The sequence below is a fragment of the Stegostoma tigrinum genome, unplaced genomic scaffold, assembly GCF_030684315.1.
Source record: "Stegostoma tigrinum isolate sSteTig4 unplaced genomic scaffold, sSteTig4.hap1 scaffold_110, whole genome shotgun sequence".
Lineage (NCBI taxonomy): Eukaryota > Metazoa > Chordata > Chondrichthyes > Orectolobiformes > Stegostomatidae > Stegostoma > Stegostoma tigrinum.
Genome location: NW_026728061.1, coordinates 237,597 through 258,618, shown reverse-complemented (window position 1 = coordinate 258,618; position 21,022 = coordinate 237,597). Strand labels below are relative to the sequence as shown.

The 21,022-nt window shown below is 43.6% G+C and overlaps 2 non-coding genes across 2 annotated transcripts; both read left to right on the top strand.

The window, feature by feature from the left end:
* The first annotated feature begins 16,289 nt into the window (after positions 1–16,289).
* Positions 16,290–16,362, top strand: trnav-uac (transfer RNA valine (anticodon UAC)). Its single transcript has one exon. It is a non-coding gene; the product is annotated as a tRNA-Val (tRNA).
* A 2,741-nt stretch (positions 16,363–19,103) lies between these two features.
* trnav-cac (transfer RNA valine (anticodon CAC)) lies at positions 19,104–19,176 on the top strand. Its single transcript has one exon. It is a non-coding gene; the product is annotated as a tRNA-Val (tRNA).
* The last annotated feature ends 1,846 nt before the right edge of the window (positions 19,177–21,022 follow it).

Genomic DNA, 21,022 nt, shown 5'->3' with positions numbered 1-21,022 from the left:
TTCCCAGACTCTGTGAAACCCACAACATTGTACATGTCAATTTAAATTTGTGCTACAAGCTCATTTACCTTACTTCATATACTGTGAGAGTTTAAGCGCAGCTCCCTTAGTCCTGCATTGACTGACCCTCATCTAACAGTTGTCCCCTTATCTGCAGTGTCAGTACATGGATTCCTGACCTTTTCCATTCGTTCTGTGCTATTATCTGTTGTGCAAAAATTAAACTGAGTTGAGCCCAACACTTTAACCTTTTACATAATTTGCTATGCAACTGAACCCATCCCATCATGATTTTAATTTAATATCTTTACTACAGACCCTAGTTATATCATTAACCAGGATTTTTGTCCCTGCATGATTCAGGTGGAGTCTGTCCCATCAGAACAGCTCCGTCCTTCCCCAGTACGGATATCAATACCCAATGAATTTGAACCCATGTCTCCCACACCAATCTCAGTCATGTATTTACCTCTTTAACCTTGCTGACTTTGTTCCTGTCTGCTTATGGATCAGGTAATAATCCACAGGTTATTACCTTTTTGGTTGTACTCTTCAATTGAGCCCTGAACTGCATGGATTACTTCAGCAGAATTTTGTTCCTCTTTTCTAACTGTATCGACAACTCTACCAATCCTCTCCCACTCCAAGTTCCTTTGCAGCCCAGATGAAATATCTTGAGCACAGGCGCTTGATAAGCAACACAGCCTTTGGGACTTCTGTTTCTGGAAACCGAGAAGAGTGTCTATTTCCCTAACAATACTATCCCCAATTAAAACTACATTTCTTTTATTCTTCCCTCCGACTCTTGAATAACCCCCTCTACCAAAGTGCTGTGGTCAGTTTGCTCATCCTCCCTACAGCTCCCGCTCTCTTCCACACAGGGAACAAGAATCTCAAACCTGTTCGACCAGCTTAAATGCTAAGGCTCGAACATCACTCCCTTTGTTTACTTCTACCTATCTCACTCATGGTCACACCTTTTTTGTTCCTGACAGCTGACTGAATTTGAGAAAAGTAAACTGAAGGGTCTGACTGCCTGCTGAAACAGAGCACCCAGATAGCTATTGCCCGTCTCTGAAGTTTTTTTAAAAAACATTAATGGCATGAGGGCGGCACTGAAAATGTAGCATTTATCACTCATCCCTAATTGCCCAGAGTGCAGTTGAGAGTTAGCCACGTTGGGGTGAATCTGGAGTCACATGTAGGCCAGAACAGGTAACGATGGTAGTTGCATTCCCTAAGGCCATTAGTGCTTTTTGGGTTTTTCCCTGACAATCAACAATGGATTCATGGCCATCTTTAGATTCTTGATCCAAATATATTATTGAATTCAAATGCACCCTTGTGCTATGATGAGATTCATACTCGGGTCTCCAGCATATTGCCTGGGTCTCTGGATTAATAGTCTGGCAATAATACCGTGATGCCATTGCCTCCCCTGAGTGTGTGACAGTGTTCAGAGCTCAGGGTCCAGCTCATCAATCTGAGCCAGAGTTCTTCACGCAACCAACACTTACTGTGAATTCTTTCACTGTGAACCACAGTGGAGTCCACTGGTGCCCACGCAATGCAGTTACAGCGCATTGTCTGGAACAGCATCTCTATTTTAATTACTTCTTGCTTTGGTATAAAAAAAAACACTGACACAAAGTCCATTGTTGGTGGGGATAGTAATTGACGACACAGAAGTGGTTGGCATAAGGCGAATTCGGCAGATATCTTGAGGGTTGTGTGGTGGGCAGAGATTAGAGATGGAAGTGGTCGCTATCATGGAGGGATGTGCACACAAGGATAAGAATGTTTTTTTCAAAATGTAGCTTTTTCTCAAATGGAAGTTCTTCAGCTCAGTGAGCTCAGGGTGAGGAGAGCAAGTGAGTACACGGGCAGCAGAATTTTCGATGAGCCCAGGTTTACAGGGAGGTTGAAAGTGGAAGAAAGGTTAGGAATGTTTGAAGGTCATTCAATCTCGAGTTTACAAAGGCCTAACCTATCTTTGACCCACATTGCTGAATAGTTTTGCTGAACAAAAGTTTATTGGTTTCAGATTTAAACTAACAACTGAGTGTTTGGCATCAATTGCCATTTTTGCAACATAGCTGTGAACCTTTACCACCCCTTTACCACCGTTTTTGTACACAAGTGATTCGTAACATCTCTGTTGCGCAGAATATGCTTCCAGTTTCTTGATTGAATTGGAGAAAATTTCTAATTAACCTGCATTGGATGTCGGGGCATTGTGTGCTTAGAAAGAGCTTTAAGTTAGCGATGGTCACATAAGTCTTGTCCTTCATGGTTTTGGAAATGGCTGGTTTGGTAGATTTTGCTAAAGTTATGGTTTACCTGTTGGTCGATCACGCCCCTCTCATTCACCGTCTCCTCCTTCCAGGCCTCTCTCTTTAACTGACCCATCAACCCTCGCCATCCCATTCGGACCAGAGGCTCTATGACCAGACTGCATGGTAGATTGCCTCCCTGATGGACATTGGTGCACCGGTTGTGTCTTTATGACAATTGGTAGCTTCCATTGTTCCCTTTTCTGAGTGCCCAGACCCCCAAATTTAGCTCAATTCCACTACCTGCTCTGTTATTGAGAAGTCCGAGAGTCTATTAAAACTGGAATAACAGAGCATTCAGAAATACATGAAAGAGTCAATAAGAGTCAGCGTGATTTTATGAAGTGGAAATTATAGCTGCCAAGTTTATTAAAATATTTTCAGGCAGATGCATGCAAGAGAAAAAAGAGGGAAACAAACAGATAAAATATATTTGGATTTCCAAAAAGCATTCGGTAAGGTATTGTACATGAGGCTACTTCATACAGTAAGAACCCATGAACTCACACTTTTGGGGATATGTACTGATTAAGGATATTTTTTTTTCAAGGATTGGGCAATGAATTGAAGTCAGAGAGTCGAATTAATGAGGGCAGTTTCATGATTGCAAATTGTAACTTGTGGATTCCTGCAGATTGATCATTGCTGGGGTCACAGTTATTTACAATATATACTAATCACCTGGAAGACCAAGTCTGCAGATGACATCACATAGATGGAGGCAAGGAGTGAGGATTGCACAACGAAACTACAGAGGGGTAGAAATAGGATTAGCAAGCAGGCACAAACTCAGTTGGTGGAAGATAATGTGGGAAAATTGAGGTTAATGTATTTTGGCCTGAAAACTAGAAGAGGGAAATGTTATTTTCATGGGAAAAACAGTGCAGAAAGATGCATTACAGGGAGAATTGTGGGACCTTGTGCTGAAAAGACAAAAAAAGCCAGCTTCATGGTTCGGGATAATCTGAACGGTAAATAATCTGTTGACCTTAATTTAAAGGGAATGGGGATGTCTTATTAAAACTATACATGACACAAATCCGATCACACCTGGAATGCTGTGAATGGCTTGAATCACCTTCCTTTTGGAATGGCAGTTCAGGGAATTTTAAAAATAACATTCCTAGACATGGGAGGATTTTCTCAGAAAATGTCATTGTGCAGACTACTCCTGTACTCATTGGAGTTTAGAAGAATGAGACAAGGTCTTACAGAAAGACAAAAGATTCCATTGGGCTTGATAAGATAGATTCAGAGAGATTGGGCCTCCTTTTTTGACAGTTGAGGATCAGAGTAGGGTTCAGCTTATAAGACTGAGATGTGGACGAATTCCTTCTTTTGGAATTCTTTACTGCAGATGGCTGAACAGGCTGGCTGCTCAGTGTGTCCAAAGCTGAGATAAAGTATTTTCATTAAAAATTGAATGAATTGTTGGAGGATAAAGTAGGAAAGTGTTGTTTAGGATTATCATATAAACCCTGATCTCATTGAACAGTGAGAGCAGATGTGATGGGCTGAATTACCTCCTTCTGCTCCTACATACTGTCACTTTCTGTCTTTTTTTCTGGTTTCACAATTGCTTTCATTTTTTGTTTCTTTTTCAACCAGTTTCACAGGATATTAGAAGGAAATGATTTGCAATGAGGAGATTAAAACCAAATATTACTTCCGGGTTTGATAAAGTTGGCAATTTATTTTAACCTGTATAGCACTGGATTTTGAACAAAGGAGGAAAAATCACCATTCACAATGGGGAGAAATTGCCCATGTGATGTACGTGTGGACAAGGCTCCAGCAGATCACCCACCCGATCAGAACGGAAATACAGTAACTTTGGGAAGAGGCCATTCATCTGCTTTGACTTTGGGAAAGGATTCCCTCAGTCATCCAACGTGCTGAAACACCAGCAAGTTCACACAGAGGAGAAACTGTTTAAATGTCCAGAATGGGGAAAGTGCTTTAAAAGCTCAGGGGCACTGCTATCCCATCAGTTCACAAAGATGAGACAACCTTAATGTGCTCTCACTGTGATTCTGGTTTCAAGCAACCATCCACCCTCATTGAAAACCAATGGATTCACACTGCGGAGAGGCCACTCAAATGTTCAGAATGTTGGAGCACATTTTCTCGAAAATCAATTCTGCTGAGTCACCAGCACGTTAAACAGAGGAGAGACCTTATAAATGCCCAGACCGTGCCAAATGTAATAATAGCTCTGGGATCCTGACACTCCATCAATGCTGTTGAAATGATGAGAGGCCCCTCAGTTCCTCGTATTGTGGGGCTGGGGTTCAGACAATCATGAGCCCTCCATAATTACCAGTGGATTCACACGGTGGACAGACCATTCACCTGCTCACAATGTGGGAAGGTATTCGCTCAGAAATCCAACCTGTTGTAACACCAACAGGTTCACACAGAGGAGAGACACTATAAATGCCTAGGCTGTGGGATGTGCTGTAAAATCTCTGCCGACCTGTTGAGCCATCAATGTGTTCACACGGACGAGAAACTGGAAAGGTGGTCTCACTGTGGGGATGGGTTCAATTGGTCATCCCAACTCTCTATATACCAATGATCTCACACAGGGGAAGAGGCTGTTCACCTACATTGATTGTGGGAAGGGTTTCACTGTGAAATTCAACTCCTGAAACGTCAGAGAGTTCACGAGTAATAACAGTGACTAATATTTGAAGCCAAGTTTAATCTCAGTAATATGTGAGAACAGCATCTGCTGTTTTCCCCTCTGTCCTTCATCTGATGCACAAGGTTCTTCAACTTTGGAATGTGCTTTCACTGTGATCAGTCCCAGGCTCAGGTTACATGAAGACTACTCACATAAATACAATAAACTGTATTGTTATGTCATTTTTCACATCATAGGGATAGGGAGAGGATGGACCATGGAAGAATACGGCATGAGATGTATTCACCACTTTATTCCTCACATCACTTAGATGGGGGGAAGCTAATGGGAGGTTATAGCTTGATGTACTAATCCCTCAGTAATGCAAATCAAAGGGACATAACAGTGTGGGGCCTCAGTGTCTGAGAGAGAGAATGCACTCTAAACTGTATCCTGTATCAGGGATAGTGTGAGATACGAGCACAAACCAATCTTCAGTCAAATACAACAGCAAGATTGTTGACAAAATCCAGTTATAGAGACATACAGCACGGACACAGGCACTTCAGCCCAACTTGTGCATACCGACAAGAAATCCTAGTCCCATATGCCAGCATTTGGCCTTTATTCCTGTAAACCCTCCCTATTCATATACCTATCCAAGCGGCTTTTAAATATTTCGATTGCACCAGCCTCCATCACTTCCTCTGGCAGCTTATTCAATACAGGTACCTCCCCCTGTGTGAAAAAAGGTACTCCTTAGGTCACTTTTAAATCTTTCCCCTCTCATTTTAAACCCGCTAGTTTTGGACTCCCACAGCACCATTTTTACCCGACCCATGCCCTCATGATTTTATAAACTTCTACAAGTTCGCCCTTCAACTTCCAGGGAAAATAGCCTCAGTCTGTTCTGCCTCCCCTTATAGCTCCAAGCCTCCAACCCTGGAAACAGCTGTGTTAATCTTTTCTGGACACTTTCGAGTTTCACAACCTCTTTTCGAGAGGAGGAAGACCAGAATTACACACAGTCTTCCAATAGTGGTATAATCAACGTCCTGTACAGCCACGACATGACTTCCAAACTGATATGCTCAATACAGTGACCAATAAAACCTGTCATGCCAAATGTCTCCATCACTATCCTATCTACTGCGACTCCACTTTCAAGGAAATATGAACCTGCACTCCAAGGCCTCTTTATTTAGCGACACTCGCCAGGAGCTTACCATTAAGTGTGTTAGCCCTGGCCTGATTTGCCTCTCCAACATGCAAATTCTTTTATTTATCGAAATTAACATTCACCTGCTACTCCTTGGCTCATTGACCCATCTGAGCAAGATCTCCTTGTACTCTGAGGTAAACTTCTTCGCTATCCACTACACTTCCACTTTAAGTGTCATCTTCAAACTTACTAACCATAACTCCTAGTCTCACCTGCAGGTCATTTCTATACGTGACTAAAAGCTATGGGCCCAGCAACGATCCCTGCAGCACACTGCTGGTCACAGCCCAGTCTGAAAAACAGCCCCCCTCCACCAACCCTTCTTCTACTTTTGAGCAACTCTGTATCCAAATAGTTAGTTCTCCCTCCATTCCATGTGATCTAACTGTGCTAACCAGTCTACCATGAGGAAACTTATCCAAGGCCTTACTGAAGTCCATATTGATCAATTCCACTGTTCTATCTTCATCAATCCTTTTTGTCACTTATCAAAAAAGACAGAATCAAAGACTTCACACAGACAATGCTATGTTGGCTAGCCCTGATCAGCCCTTGCCTTTCTAAAAAATATGAAAGCCCTGTCCCTCAGGAATCCCTCCAACAACTTTCCCACCACCGCTTTTCAAGCTCTCTGGTTACTACATATCTTAAATAGTAGAACCATACTGGCCAACGTCCACCCATCCGGTACCTTTCCTGGGCCTATCGATGATACAGATACCTCAGCAAGGGGCAAAGCAATTACTTGTTAGCTTCCTACCGAGTTCTAGGGTACGCTTGATCAGTTCTCGGGGATTTATCCAGCTCCTCCTTTGTAATATGGATATTTTATGAAATATTTAATTATTTCCCCACATTCTCTATCTCCCATATCCTTCTACACAATCAACACTGATATAACAGATTCATTTAATATCTCCCCTGCCTCCTGCTGTTCCACACATCGGTGTCCTTGCTTATCATTAAGGGGCCTCATTCTCTCCCCATTTACCCTTTTGTCCTTAAATATTTTCGCAAACCCATGGATTCTCCACAACCCTATTTGCGAAAGGTATGTCATGCCTGATTTTTGCCCTCCGGAATTCCCTCTTACATACATTCATACTCCCTGTATACTCTTCTATGAAATCACTTGATTCTATTGGCGAGACCTGATATACACTTCCTTCTTTTACTTGACCTAAACCTCAATTTGCCTCCTTATCTGGCACTTCCTACATCTACCAGCCTTGCCATTCACACAAACAGGAACATATTGTACCTGGGCACTCATCATCGCATTATTGAAGGCTATGTATTTTCCAGTCGTCCCTTTACCCTCGAACATCCTCCCCCCAAACAACTTTTGAAAGCTCTTGCCTAATACTGTCAAAATTGGCCTTCCTCCAATTCAAAACTTTAACTTTTAGATGCGGTCTATCCTTTTCCATCAATACTTTAGAGCTCATAGAATATGGTCACTGACTCCAAAATGCTCCCCTGCTGACACCTCAGTCACCTGCCCTGCCTTATTTCCCTAGAGTAGGTCAAGTTTTGCAACTTCCTTTGAAGGTACATCCACAAACTGAATCATAAAATGTTCTTGTAGGCGTAGCACGATGGCAATCCCAATCTACGTTTGGAAAGTTAAAATCCCCTACCATAACCATCTATGATTCTTGAAGATAACTGAGATGTTTTTACAACTTTGTTTCTGACTTTCCCACTGACGATTTGGTGGGGTCTATAGAACAGTCGCTGGTAGGTGATCATCACTTTCATATTTGTCAGTTCCAACCACATAACTTCTCTGAATGTCCTCTCTGGAAAATCCTCCCTCAGTACAGCTGTAATATTATCCTTCATCAAAAATGTCACTCCTCCTTTTCTCTTGTCCCACTGCCCACCTCCACTGTGATCCTTCCTGTACCATCTCTACCTTGGATATTAAGCTGCCATTCCTGACCATCCCTGAGCCTATTATCTGCAATTGCTATGATCTCCCAGTCTAAATTTTCCTACCCATTCTCCGAGTTCATCTGCCTTTCCTGTTAAGACTTTGTCATTAAAATAAATAAAGTCCTCTGTGTTCCTTCCTGCCCTGTCTGCTTGACTTATTGTTTTTTTTAATCCCAGCTGTACCAGTCTCAGACTGATCTCTTTCTTCACTATCTCCCTGGCTTCCAAAACCTTTCCCCGTGTTACTGGTTTAAATCTTCCTGAGCATTCCAAGCAAATCTCCTTGGTAGTATATTAGTCCCCTTCCAATTCAGGTGTAATACATCCTTCTTTTACAGGCCACGTTTACTCCAGAAGACATTCCAATGATCTAAAACTGTGAATTATTTTACCCTGCACAAGGTCCTCAGCCACGTATTCATCTGCTATTTCTTCCCATTCCTCCACTCACTAGCTCGTGGCAATGGGAGTGCTCGAGATACATCTACACTTGAGGATTTATTTTTTTAAAAAATCCTGCCCAAATTCCTATATTCTCACCCCAGAATCCTGTCCGTTTTTGTTCCTATGTCGTCAGTTATAATGTGTACAATTACCCACTGCTGATCCCTCTCGTCTGTGAGAATATTCTGCACCATCTCCGAGATATCTTTGCTCCTGGCTTCAGGGAGGCAACACACCATTCTGATGTCTCACTGTCAGCTGCAGAAATGTCTGCGTGTGCCTCTGACTAGACAGACCCCATCACATTCCGTGACCTGGAAACTAGTGTCACATTATAAGCAGTCTTTGTACCAGGAACCTAGCTGTCAGTGCTGCAAGATAGGGATAGCCACCGGAGACTCCTGCACTGCCTGTCTCTGTCTCACTTTCCTGGAGGTCACCCAACTCCCTGACTGCATCTTTGGTTTATGCCCCTCCCTGCAGCTGCCATACATCATATCCCCTCGCTCCTGTAATTTCTCAATTGCCTCGATGTGCCGCTCCAGCCTGCCCATGCGAACCGATAGGTTTCACAACCAAACACACTTCCTGCAGACATAATCATCAGTAACATTGAAACTCTTCGTAATCTTCCACATCTGACAGGAAGAATACATTACTCTTCTGAAGGCCATTTTTGCATCTTAACAATCTACAGACTCAGAAAACAGCACAGTCTTTCTGCTAAAAAAAAACACTGCTCCAAGTTGGTATAGTATGTCAGTTTTTATATGTTTAAAATTTGTTCAAGAGGTAGTTCTCAATAACAACATGCTATTAAAACAAAAAAAATCTCTACTTACTATTGTTGATTTACAAAATAAAAACAGTAAAGTTATACTTTAAAAAGCCACTTAGCTGCTCCAATGCTATTAGGTGTCACCCACCTCCATAGTCAGAATTGAATTTCATTGTTTGTTTATTTTTCTTAGAACAAACTCTGATACCCAGCAATACACGAAAGCAGCAGCAAGGGCGGTAGCTGTGCTGGTTACTGTTGGGTGACAGTAGTATAGGATTCTCTCTCAGTTTGAATCACTTTCCATGCGGTCACTCTTCAGCTTTAGACAGTTGCCAGGATAGGAGGGAATTTGGAAATTGGAGATGGATTTTTCAGCAGCAATTGAAGACGATGAGTTTGATTCGCTAACGTTATAATGCAGGATATCCCTGAAATGGGGAGTGGATAGGGAGGGCGTTGATGCAGATCTGGTTATTGTCAGTGGACGCGAGAAAACTAACAGCACTTTTAAATGATTGCATCGGTGGCGGCATGTTTATGAGAAATTGGAAAATCTCAGGATATATCCTTGGGGGCACCAGATACAAGTAGAGCAAAGGGTGTTTGCAGATGGATAAGTTGTCTGTGAAGATGGTAGGGGACAGGGTTATTTCTGAGGGAGGTGCTGATGGTGAAAATAAAGAAGTGAGGCATAAAGCAAGAATAGAATGACAGGACCATTATAATACCAGTGAACATGGGGGAGTTGGATTATTGGCAGTTTAGCTGATAATATTTGGGAGACGTGTTCATGTATTGAAAATCTGCCAAGCGAGAGCCAGAGAATGCTCGCTGGCAATAACAAACCCCTGGCTTTGTCTCTGGCTATGCCAGAAACACTCAGTTTTCCATTTATCAGCCGAATGCGCTCAGTAACTGCATCACAATAATAGATGTGCACACAATCGGCAGGGTCCTCTAAACCAGGCGTACAGTTTCTTTTTGCCTCCTGTTTTAAATGTTTTTGGCTATAAATTGACCAGGCCAAAATCCATCCATTTCCCAAAAATCACATTTAAAAGAATGAATGGCTGCAAAGTTGAACACGACAAGGGCTTCAGTAGCCCATTTCGAATTGCAATATTTCAAACATGCATGAGTTACCACCTTCACCGAGAATGCAAGGTAGTCATATTTTGAAACAACAAAGCTGACTCTTTTCCAATAAAGAGAGTAAAAAGTGATAGAGAATACGTAAATTGCTGATGGTGCAATAATTCCAGAATGGAAAGGATTTTCTTACCAGAATTGACTGGGATTTTCGTCTGTTAACCCTCAACAACGACATTTGCAGATGGAATCCTATGCAAGAGGTGATTGCGAGCAGCAAACTTGGAGGTAACCATGTGAGTGGATAAATGATGGGTTGGTATTCCGTTGGGCTCACTCACGTGTAGGTTTGAATTCTACCGACTGCAATCTGTAGAACTGCCGCTTTCATAAAACAAGTGCCCACAAGGCGCTAATGACACGAACACACTTGCAATTTCTCATGGCATTTTTAAGGAAGTTTGCAAACTGCAGGATCCCCTTAACTAGGCAGTGAGATTGTTTTGCTGTCATTTGTTACATTTTCATTTCAATTCCTCCAGCATGTGAGACGCACATGGTTAGAAACAACAAACTGTTTTGTTTGAACAAAACGAGCAAAATGTGAGACACAAGCCTTCAGGTCATGAAACAATTTGCAAATGGGTACCATTTGCATCCCACAAACAACTGAGGTATCCATCTGCATCCTCACAACAGTGATATTCACCAACAAAATGCAATGCAAGAGACGATGCTAGCTGAACCACATATCTGTGGCCGAGTGATTAAGCTGATGGATTTGAAATCCCTTGGGGTTACCCCGGTGCAGGTTGTGAACCTGCCGAATACAATCTGCTCTGCTGTCACTTTGCTAAAGCACAGGTCTGTCCTGTTAATTGCTAAAGGAAATTCACTTGTGTTTTCTCAGTGCCGTTCGAGGAAGTTTGCTACATTTAATACTGACAGGTTCGTAAGTGTTCCCTGTGATTTCTGGTTGTTTCTCGAACCTGAGGGATTTTAAACGGCAGTTTCTGTGTTCTTCTGCATGTCTCAATGAGTGCAACTTGTCTGAACTGCGGAACACATTGTTACTGTCCAAAACTACCCATGTCTGTCAGTTTCCTGGTTGTGCATTATACTTGAGCTCAGAAATAAAAAGCTGGTTTACAAAACTTCAAAGGACACTTTCCTCTTTCTGCCGACTATGTTTACCAAGAACATACGATAGCCATGTTTCGAAATAACAAAGCTGATTCTTTCCTAATAAAGAGAGGGAAAAGTAACAGAGAAAACAGAAAGGACATGCAATATTTCTGGAATGATAAGGATTTTACTCCCAGAATTGGCTGGGATTTTTCTCTGCCAAAGCTCAACACCTATATTTTGAGATGAAACCCAATGCAAGAGGCGACTGTGAGCAGCAAACGTTGCTATAACCGTGGCTGAGTGGTAACGTGATTGGCTAGTAAACCATTGGATTTACTCACGTGTACATTTCAATCCCAAATACTGCAATTTATGGTGATGCTGCTTTCAAGAAGTGTTCCCAATGGGCTAATGACACAAACACACTCGCAATTTCTCATCACAGACAGTACCAACTGCCAATGTCAGAGATAACACAGTATGCAGCTGGAGGAGCATAGCACACCAGGCTGCATCAGAGGAGCAAGAAAGTTGTGTCAATGTCAGATAGCCGTGTAGGTGTAGTGGGACTGGTTGGGCCTGTGGGAGAGGAAGAAGCGGAGAGTTTTTCGGCCATTCATGGGGGAATGCAAGTGCACTGGGATTGGGTGACCATGGTTGAGATGAGATGATGAGGGCCAGGGAATTGGAAATGTTGGAGCAGATGGAGGGCGTCGGTTGTGTCCCAGACGTTGGTGGCGATTTCCTGGACAGTCGACTAGAGTTAGGTTAACTCAAGCTAGACAGTAGCTCCTCTCACCCACCTTCCTGCAAGAAAGTAATTCTGTACTCCCAATTCTTCCACCTCTGCCACATCTGCTCCCAAGATGAGGCATTTCACTGTCTAATATCCCAGATGTACTCTTATTTCAAGGACTGAAACTTTGCCCCTTCAGTGGTCGAAAATGTGCTCGACCACATCTCTTGCGAAAAAGTGATGAATTGAAGCCTCACCCTCCCTCTCGTGTTTAAAGCAGTACAATGCACCTGTGGCGGACCCCTCACGCCACTTCACAAGCGGCAGATGTGTTTTTTTTTGAGAAAGCAACGCAGCCTGTGAATCTTTCGGGTTGCGTTGTTCCGTGCTTCAAACAATGTCTTTGGAGACTCAGAGCATTCGTGGCCAATCGATGTTGCCCCTCAAACATGAGCAGAAGGAGAGATGACCAAACCCCCTGCTGGTCTCATACCCTTCACTTTTGAATACTTTTCCCCAATTAGGATCTGAAAGAGCAGATTATAAAACATTACAAATTGCAGAAAGTGCAATAAAGTTAACCATGCCTCCTTACAAAACGGTTCACCCGGACGTGCCTGGATACAGTTGCAGAAGAAAGACTCTATTTAATGTGCACAATGTCAGGAAGACTGCCCAAAGTCAAAACATTTCCACATTTGCCGAGGGAACACATACATTTCTGAACATAAGAATGTTTTACTCTGAGGAGCTTCAAAATAATTCAAATCCTCTCCACACCAGCACAGTGTGAATCTCTGTCTGTGCGCCTGCGTCTGTTGACGCCGTGAGCGACTCTCTCCCTCTGACTGATCCCCTGATGGTTTTCACACTTCACCTGCCCCCTGAAGTAGGCGGCCAGCAGAGGGAACCAATGCATTACTGTGAACACAAGGGAGCATTAGAGGCAGAGCAGGAACCTTTTGCTTTCTCTATCCAACTCGTTCTGTCTCTTTCTCACTCTGTGTATCAGCGTTCGTATGTGTGTCAGTGTCTGTATGCACATGCTTGTCTCAGTGTTTGTCTCTGTCCATTTGTGCTTCTGTCTCAATGTGTGTATGTCTTTTTGTACATACATGTTACATACATGTGCCTGTGTGTTTCTGTCTCTGTATTAGTGTGTCTGTCGAACTCTCACTGTGTGACTGTAGCTGTATGCAAGCTAGTGTAGCTGAGTGTGTGTATTAGTCTTTGTCTCCATGGCAGTGTGTTTGTGCCTGTGGCTCTTTCCAGTGGGCTATCTGTTGTTTTGGGGGTGAATCCATTTAAACGGGGTTAACTCCCTTCCCCGCTTTCTCTCTATCTCCCACTCTTGAGTTTCAAATTACACAATGGTCATGTTGACATGTTTCTCCATATGTGTTTGCATCTGTGTCTTTTTTTCCCCCTGGTAGTAATCAACTCAGAGAATCATGACACAGCAGGTGGTGACATTCGAATTCTAAAAAGATATCTAGAATTAAGAATCGAATGATGACCATGTTGAGGTTGGATGGCTCGCCGAGCTGGTTTGTGGTTCCGCAGACGTTTCGTTATGTTGCTTGGTAGCATCCTCAGTGCAGCCTCTGATGAAGCGTCGGTCTGTTTTCCCAACTGGTTTTTAAACTCTGGGGTCCGTTGCAATGGATTGACTGCCTTCCAGGTTTCCTCCTTCGTGGAATGTGTATGGGATCGAGTTCAATGTGTTAATAATAGCATGCTTCGTGGAGTGCCATGCTTCCAGGGATTCTCGTGCTTGTCTCTGCCTAGCCTGTTCTAGGATCTTGCTGTCCCAGACGAAGTCGCGGTTCTCCTTGTCCAAGTGGATTGAGATGAGTGAGTATTGGTCGTGTCTTTTTTTAGCCAGTTGTTCAATGATAATGGATATCCAAAGAACTGGGTCAGGAGATACCTACAGTAACAGTATCAGAAAGATTCTACACGCCCCGATACACACATCACACTACCCTACGTCAGGAACATGTCAGAACTCACCACAAGACTTCTGAGAACGCTGGGCATCAGAGTGGCACACAAACCCACATCAACCCTACGACAAGTGCTCACCTGAATTAAAGTCCCAATCCCCACCATGGACAGGACCAATGTCATCTACAGGATCCCCTGCAGAGACTGTGAGAAACACTACATCGGACAAACAGGAAGGAAACTAACAACAAGAGAACATGAACACCAACCCAAACCCTAACCCTATCTTAATCAGTCAGCAGGATGTGAAGTGATGGTACTCAGGCGTGAGAGCTTTTCGCTTCTTGAACAAAAAGCAATCGCATGCTGTTAGCATCGCTTTGACATCTCTGGCCGCCTTTTGCATTCAGAAATGTGTACAGAAACTGCCTTTTGTAAGTTTTACTAAGTTGCTGTTCCTCGTTTCCCACGCCAGTTTCCAAATCAGCTGGCTGCCACCTGAAATTTGTTCATGTCCAGGATTGGAAAGCTGCACAGAGAAACGTCGGGGTAAGGAGAAAGGCAAGGAAGATGTCAGCTCATAGCTGCACCTAGGCTCGAACAGCCTCCTAATGTGATTTGTCATTCTTTAATTGTAACGGTAGCTCAGTTTTTCAGACAGAGGGTTATCTTTCAGCCACTTACGCAGCAAAACCGGTGCGGTAAGTCCAAGCTTGCTGCACGGTATGATCTGATGTATGATCTGCTCAACTTGGTGTGTTTTCCTGGTAGTCCCGTCTTTATTTTCATGCTACATGTTAACGTGAAAGTTGTTCTGTTTCGAACAAAGGGCGAAATCATTCATCAGAGTGAAAATCAAAATTGCAGAAATGCTGTGCATTTCATGTTGTCTTTATCCAAGCACAACCAAATATACTTTCTCCCACGCAGATTACATTTGATGCCTAACCGAGTCTCACAAGGTGTGCTCAGCTTTCTGTTGATTTTTGATTTGATCGAACGGCTATCAGCATTTGGTTGGAAAATAATGTTTTAGCTGGGCACTGCCGAGAAGCGAGGAAAATAGATGAACAAGACAGCGATCCTTGAAGTCTCTCCCTGTGCCTTCGCTTTTGTTGTTTTGTAGTAACAACATCAGAAAGCATTATATTTGAGCCTGTCATGTGAGTGGTAGCGTGGCTGAGCGGGCTAAGGGACTGGGTTCAGGTTCCAGTGTCCTCAGGGGAGTGCGTTTGGATCTCACCGCTGCCATTATGCTGGTAGCCTGTCGTGTTGTTTGTCTGTTATGCCGGAGCTGGGTTGGGATGAGCTGCGATCAGTTGAAAGCAAGTGAAGAAAACGTTTTGTTTCCAATCCACGTACGATGCAGGAGAGCACAGTCCATCAGCTCCTAATTTACATTGTGCCAGTGGTTATCAATTTCATCATGGAAATGGAAAGAACGGACACTCAACCTTCGGTCTACCTCACCAATGTTGACCAGATATCCTAAATTACTGCAGTCCCGTTTGACAACATTTGGCCCGTATCCCTCCAAACCCTCCCGATTCACACACGTATCCGGATGCCTTGAAAATGTTGTAATTTTACCAGGCTCCACCACTTCGTCTGGCAATTGAATGCATACTTGCACCACATTCTGGGCAAAAAAATGCCCTTATTTCGCTTTTAAACTTCTGTCCCTCACTTTAACTACACACCCTCCAGGTTTGGACTCGCCCACCGTGTGATAAAGACCTTGACTCCTCACCCTGTCCATATCCCAGATGATTGTATAAACATGCGTCAGGTCGTCCCTCAGCCACTGACGCTCCAGCGAAAATTGCCCCAGCCTATTCAGCCTCCCCATACAGTCCGAAACCTGCACCCCTGGCAACGTCAATGTTAATATTTTCTGGGCAGGTTTACATGATATCTTTTGTTTTTCAACAGTGCCAATAACTCTGGACTATTTCGATCTATTTGAAACTGAGAGGTGAATCTTTGAACAGCTGTGAAATTCAATGCTGTAGAAATGTCAGTGCACAGGACAGGGTAATGTGTGTGTTTCTGTAGTGTAGTGGTTATCACATTCGCCTTACACGCGAAAGGTCCCCGTTTCGAAGCCGGGCAGAAACAGTGGTGCCTCTCTTTTACAGCGATAGGTTTCTGGAAGGACATGCAGTGACCTTTCTCGTTTGTTGTTCTTGTCAGCCAACCTTTCTTTGAATGAATTCGCCCATATCTGCTTTTGTTGTGGAAAGGAGGATCATTTTATTTCATTTCAGTATGAATCTTTGTGAAATTTCTCTCATTCCTGGCCCTGAATGTGCAGAGATAGTCATCCCTTCTAAGAGGGCATTTAGACAGCGCTCATCCTTCGTGTAGCCAAGTAGTTTTGCCTTTGCTTTTCGTGCAAAGGCATCCCAGCTCAAAGTCAAAGAAAAGCTTGATTTGTCGGTGTCGCAGTGCACGGCATGTTCCACTCTGTCAAATGCATCTCAAGGTAGTCTCTGAATGTTCCAGTTCTGTCAGATTCTGTCATGCCTCGAAATGCATGAATAGAAACCAGAAGCCTTCAGTCACGTTTTGGAGTAGAGAAACATGTTTGCATTTTTAGCAGTGGACTCATTAGCGGCTCATTAGTCTACAACAGGAGTGAAGGAAATTACAGGCTCAGACGAGCCTCATGGCGCGTGCTGTTGCAGAATCACTAACAATAATGCGTGCTCTCAAGTCAAAGACGCACTGGCATTGAAACCGAGGAAACGAAATGGCAGGCGACCAATTGATATTGCATCCATTCTTTTCTGTCTTTACATAAAAGAGATTAAGAAAGTCTAATCAAGGAGAGAAGGGAAAGCGAGCCACATGAAACTCAAGTGAAGCAATACACAATTTATTCGGTCAGCAGGATGTGAAGTGATGGTGACTCAGATGCGAGAGCTTTTGGCTTCATGAGCACAAAAAAAAAACAATTGCGTGCTGTGAGCATCTCCTTGACACCTCTGATCGCCTTTTACGTACAGAAATGTATTCAGAAACTGTTTTTGTGCATCTCTAAATTAGCACTGTGGAATTTCATAAACTTGATTTGCTTTTCCTCATCTCCCCCGCTGGTTTCCAAATCAGCTGGCTGCCAGCTGAGATTGGTTGATGTCCAGGAATGGAAAACTGTGTAGAAAAACGTTGGGGTACGGAGAAAGGCAAGGAAGATGGCAGCTCGTAGTTGCATCAAGGTTCGAACAGCATCCCAATGTGATTTGTGGTTCTCGAATGCTAATGCTAGCCTTGTTTTTCCATGCGTGGGTTATTTTTGAGCCACTTACACTGCAAAACCATCGCGGTGAGTCGAAGGATGCTGCACAATATGATCTGGTGCACGATCAGCTCAGCTTGGTGCGTTTCCCCGGTAGTCGGACGTTTTTCATGCCACATGTTAACGCAAAAATTGTTCTCTTTCGATCAAAGGTCAAAATCATTTGCCAGATTGAAAATCTAAATTGCAGAAATGCATTGCAGTTCATGTTTTCTTTATCCAAGCATAACCGAATATACTTTCTCCCAGGCACATTACATTTGTTGCCTGACCGAGTCTTACAAGATGTGCTCAACTTTCCATTGATTTCTGATTTGATCAAACTGCTGTCCGCATCTGGTGGGAAAATAATTTGCTGGCTGGGCACTGCCAAGCAGCTAAGAAAAGGGACGAACAAGACAGGGATCCATGAAGCCTTTCCCTGTGCCTTCACTTTTGGTGTTTTGCAGTAGCAACATCAGAAAGTATCATGTCTGCAGCTTGCACGTGCGTGGTAGTGTGGCCAAGCGGTTTCAGGTGCCAGTCTCCTTGGTGACGTGAGTTTGAACACCGCCTTTGCCACTTCTCTTGGTAGCCTGTTCTGTTGTTTGCCTGTTCTACTGGAGCAGGGTAGGGATGAGCTGTGTTACAGTTGAGGAACAACAGTGAAACCGTGTTTTGTTACAAGTCAAAGGACGATGGCAGAGGGCACAGAGCATCTGCTCCTCATTTTCATTGAGCCAATGGTTATCAATTTGATCATGGAAATGTAGAGAGCAGACACACAACCTTTGGCCTACCTCGCCAATGTTGACCAGATATCCTAAATTAAGGCAGATCCATTTGACAGCATTTGGCCCATATCCTCTAAACCCTCGCGATTCACACATGCATTTGGATGCCATGGAAACGTTGTAATTTTACCAGGTTCCACCGCATCGTTTGGCAGTTCAATGCATACTTGCACCACCTTCTGCGTGAAAAAGGCCCTCAGGTTGCTTTAAAATTTCTGCCCCTCACTTTAATTATTTACCCTGCAGTTTTGGACTTGCCCACCGTGTGATGGAAACCTTGACTACTCACACTGTCCATATCCTTGATGTTCTTATAAACTTCCGTCAGGTCGTCCCTCAGCCTCCAACGCTCCAGGGAAAACTGCTCCAGCCTATTCAGCCGCACCGTACAGTCCGAAAACTGCAACCCTGGCAACGTACACTTGGATATTTTCTGGGCAAGTTTACACAATATCTTTTATTTGTCAATAGTGTCAATAATTCTGGACTACTTCAATCGATTTGAAACTGAGAGGTGAGCACATGGAATAGTTTACCAGTGGTAGTCGTGGAAGCGGAGTCATCAGTGACATTTTGGCGACTGCTGGACATGCACATGGGCAGCAGTGAATTGAGGGAAATGTAGGTTAGGTTATTTTATTTTTGGATTAGGGTTATTCCACAGCACAACATCGTGGACCGAGGGGCCTGTACTATGCTGTACTTTTCTATGTTCTATGTGAAGCGTTGAACAGCTGCGAATTGCAATGCTGTAGAAAGGCCAGGGCGAAGGGCAGAGTCGCATGTGTGTTTCTGTAGTGTAGTGGTTATCACATTCGCTTCACACGCGAAAGGTCCCTGGTTCGAAGCCGGGCAGAAACGTTGTTTTTCCTCTTTTACAGCGATATGGTTCTGGATGGCCATGGAGTGAGCGTTCTTGTCAGCCAACCTTTCTTTGAATGAAGTTGGCCATTTCTGCTTTTGTTGTGGGAAGTAGGATCATTCTATTTCAATGCGTTATGAATCTTTGTTAAATTTCTTTCCTTCCTGGCCTTGAATGTGCATAGACGGTCATCCCTTTTAATACTGCATTTAGCCTGCCCTGATCCTTTCTGTAGCGCAGGAGATTCAGCTTTGCTTTTCGCGCGAAAGCGTTCCAGCTCAAAGTCAAGGAAAAGCTTGATTTGCTAGCGTCATAGTGCACTGCGCATTCCTCTCTGTCAAGTGCATCTCAAGGTAATCTCTGAATGTCCAAGTTCTGTCAGACTCTGCCATGTCTCAAAGTGCGTGAACCGACACCAGAGGCCTTTAGTCACATTTTGGAGTAGAGAAACATATTTGCATTTATTAGCAGCGGACACTATAGTGGCACATTCAGCCAACAACAGCAGTGAAGGTATTTACGGTCTTAGACGAACCTCATGGCTCGTGCTTCTGCAGAATCATTAGAATTAACGTGTGCTCTCAAGTCAACGAAATGCTGGTATTGAAACTGAGGAAATGACAAGACAAGCTACCAATTGATATTGCATCCAGTCTTTTTTTTCTATCACGAAAGTCGAAACAAGGAGAGATAGGAAAGCTAGCTACGTGAAGGTCAACGTGTAAATTCTCAATGGGAGTTGTAAGGATGGCGTCGGGAAAATCCTCAAAGTTTTAGATCCGCTGTGATATTAAGAAAAGGTGAGCCACCAGAGTCGGGTAGAATGGCCTCTTCCTGTTCCCATGTTCCCAGCTTTCAGTGTTGTTTCAGGCAGAGAACTGTCAGCAATAACATGAAACACAAAACAGTGCAACATAGATCTGTGTCTAATGCAATTCTGAACTGAACTAAGCTGTAGCAGTATGGTGGCTCAGTGGTTAGCACTGCCACCCCACAGTGCCAGGGACCTGAGTTCAACTCCAGCCTTGGGCAACTGTCTGTGTGGAGTTCACACATCCTTTCTGTGTTTGTGCGGGTTTCATCTGCGTGCTCCAGTTTCCTCCCACAGTCCAAAGATGTGCAGGCTAGATGTATTGGCCATGCTAAAATGTCCGTAGTGTTCAGGTGTGTGTGTGTTACAGGGGAATGTGTCTGGGTGGGATGCGCCAAGAGGTGGCGTGTACTTGTTGGCTGAAGAGCCTGGGCCCATACTGAAAGGGGTCTAATCCAATTGATTCTCCCCTGCCTGCCAATGGTTGTGTATTTCCTCTGTTACTTTCCTCACGTGTCTGCCTAATTGCTGCTTAAACATTGCTGTCATGATGATGAGAGTGGTGAATTGACAACACTGAGCATCAAGTCTCTCACAACTGGAATGAACAGCTCCTGTTGCAGTTAATGGTGCATGGTGGATGCTCACAGTCGGCCTATCAGACAGCATGCTCCTTCACATAGGTTTCAAACTGGGCACATGGAGCAAGTTGCCATGTAGATGTTAGGGCTTCAGGGGTAGATTTCTCAGTTGTCGGGCTGGAGTTCTAGCTGTGGCACTAAACATGACATTCTAAATCTAGTTCTGGCTTCTTCTTAATTTACAATTTTAAATGTGAAATTCACTTTATCTTTGTGTTACATTCTTATACATTCACTTCTCATGAAAGTCTTGGAATGTGTCCTTGAATGAAATAACGGTGAAGTTTGATGACGGCGGGTATAGTGTGTGTCCTGTTGGTTATGTGAGTTTTGAAAATGAAGTTGGTGAATTGTTGCTTCATCGAATTCTGTGAAGAATTTTGTGGCATGAAA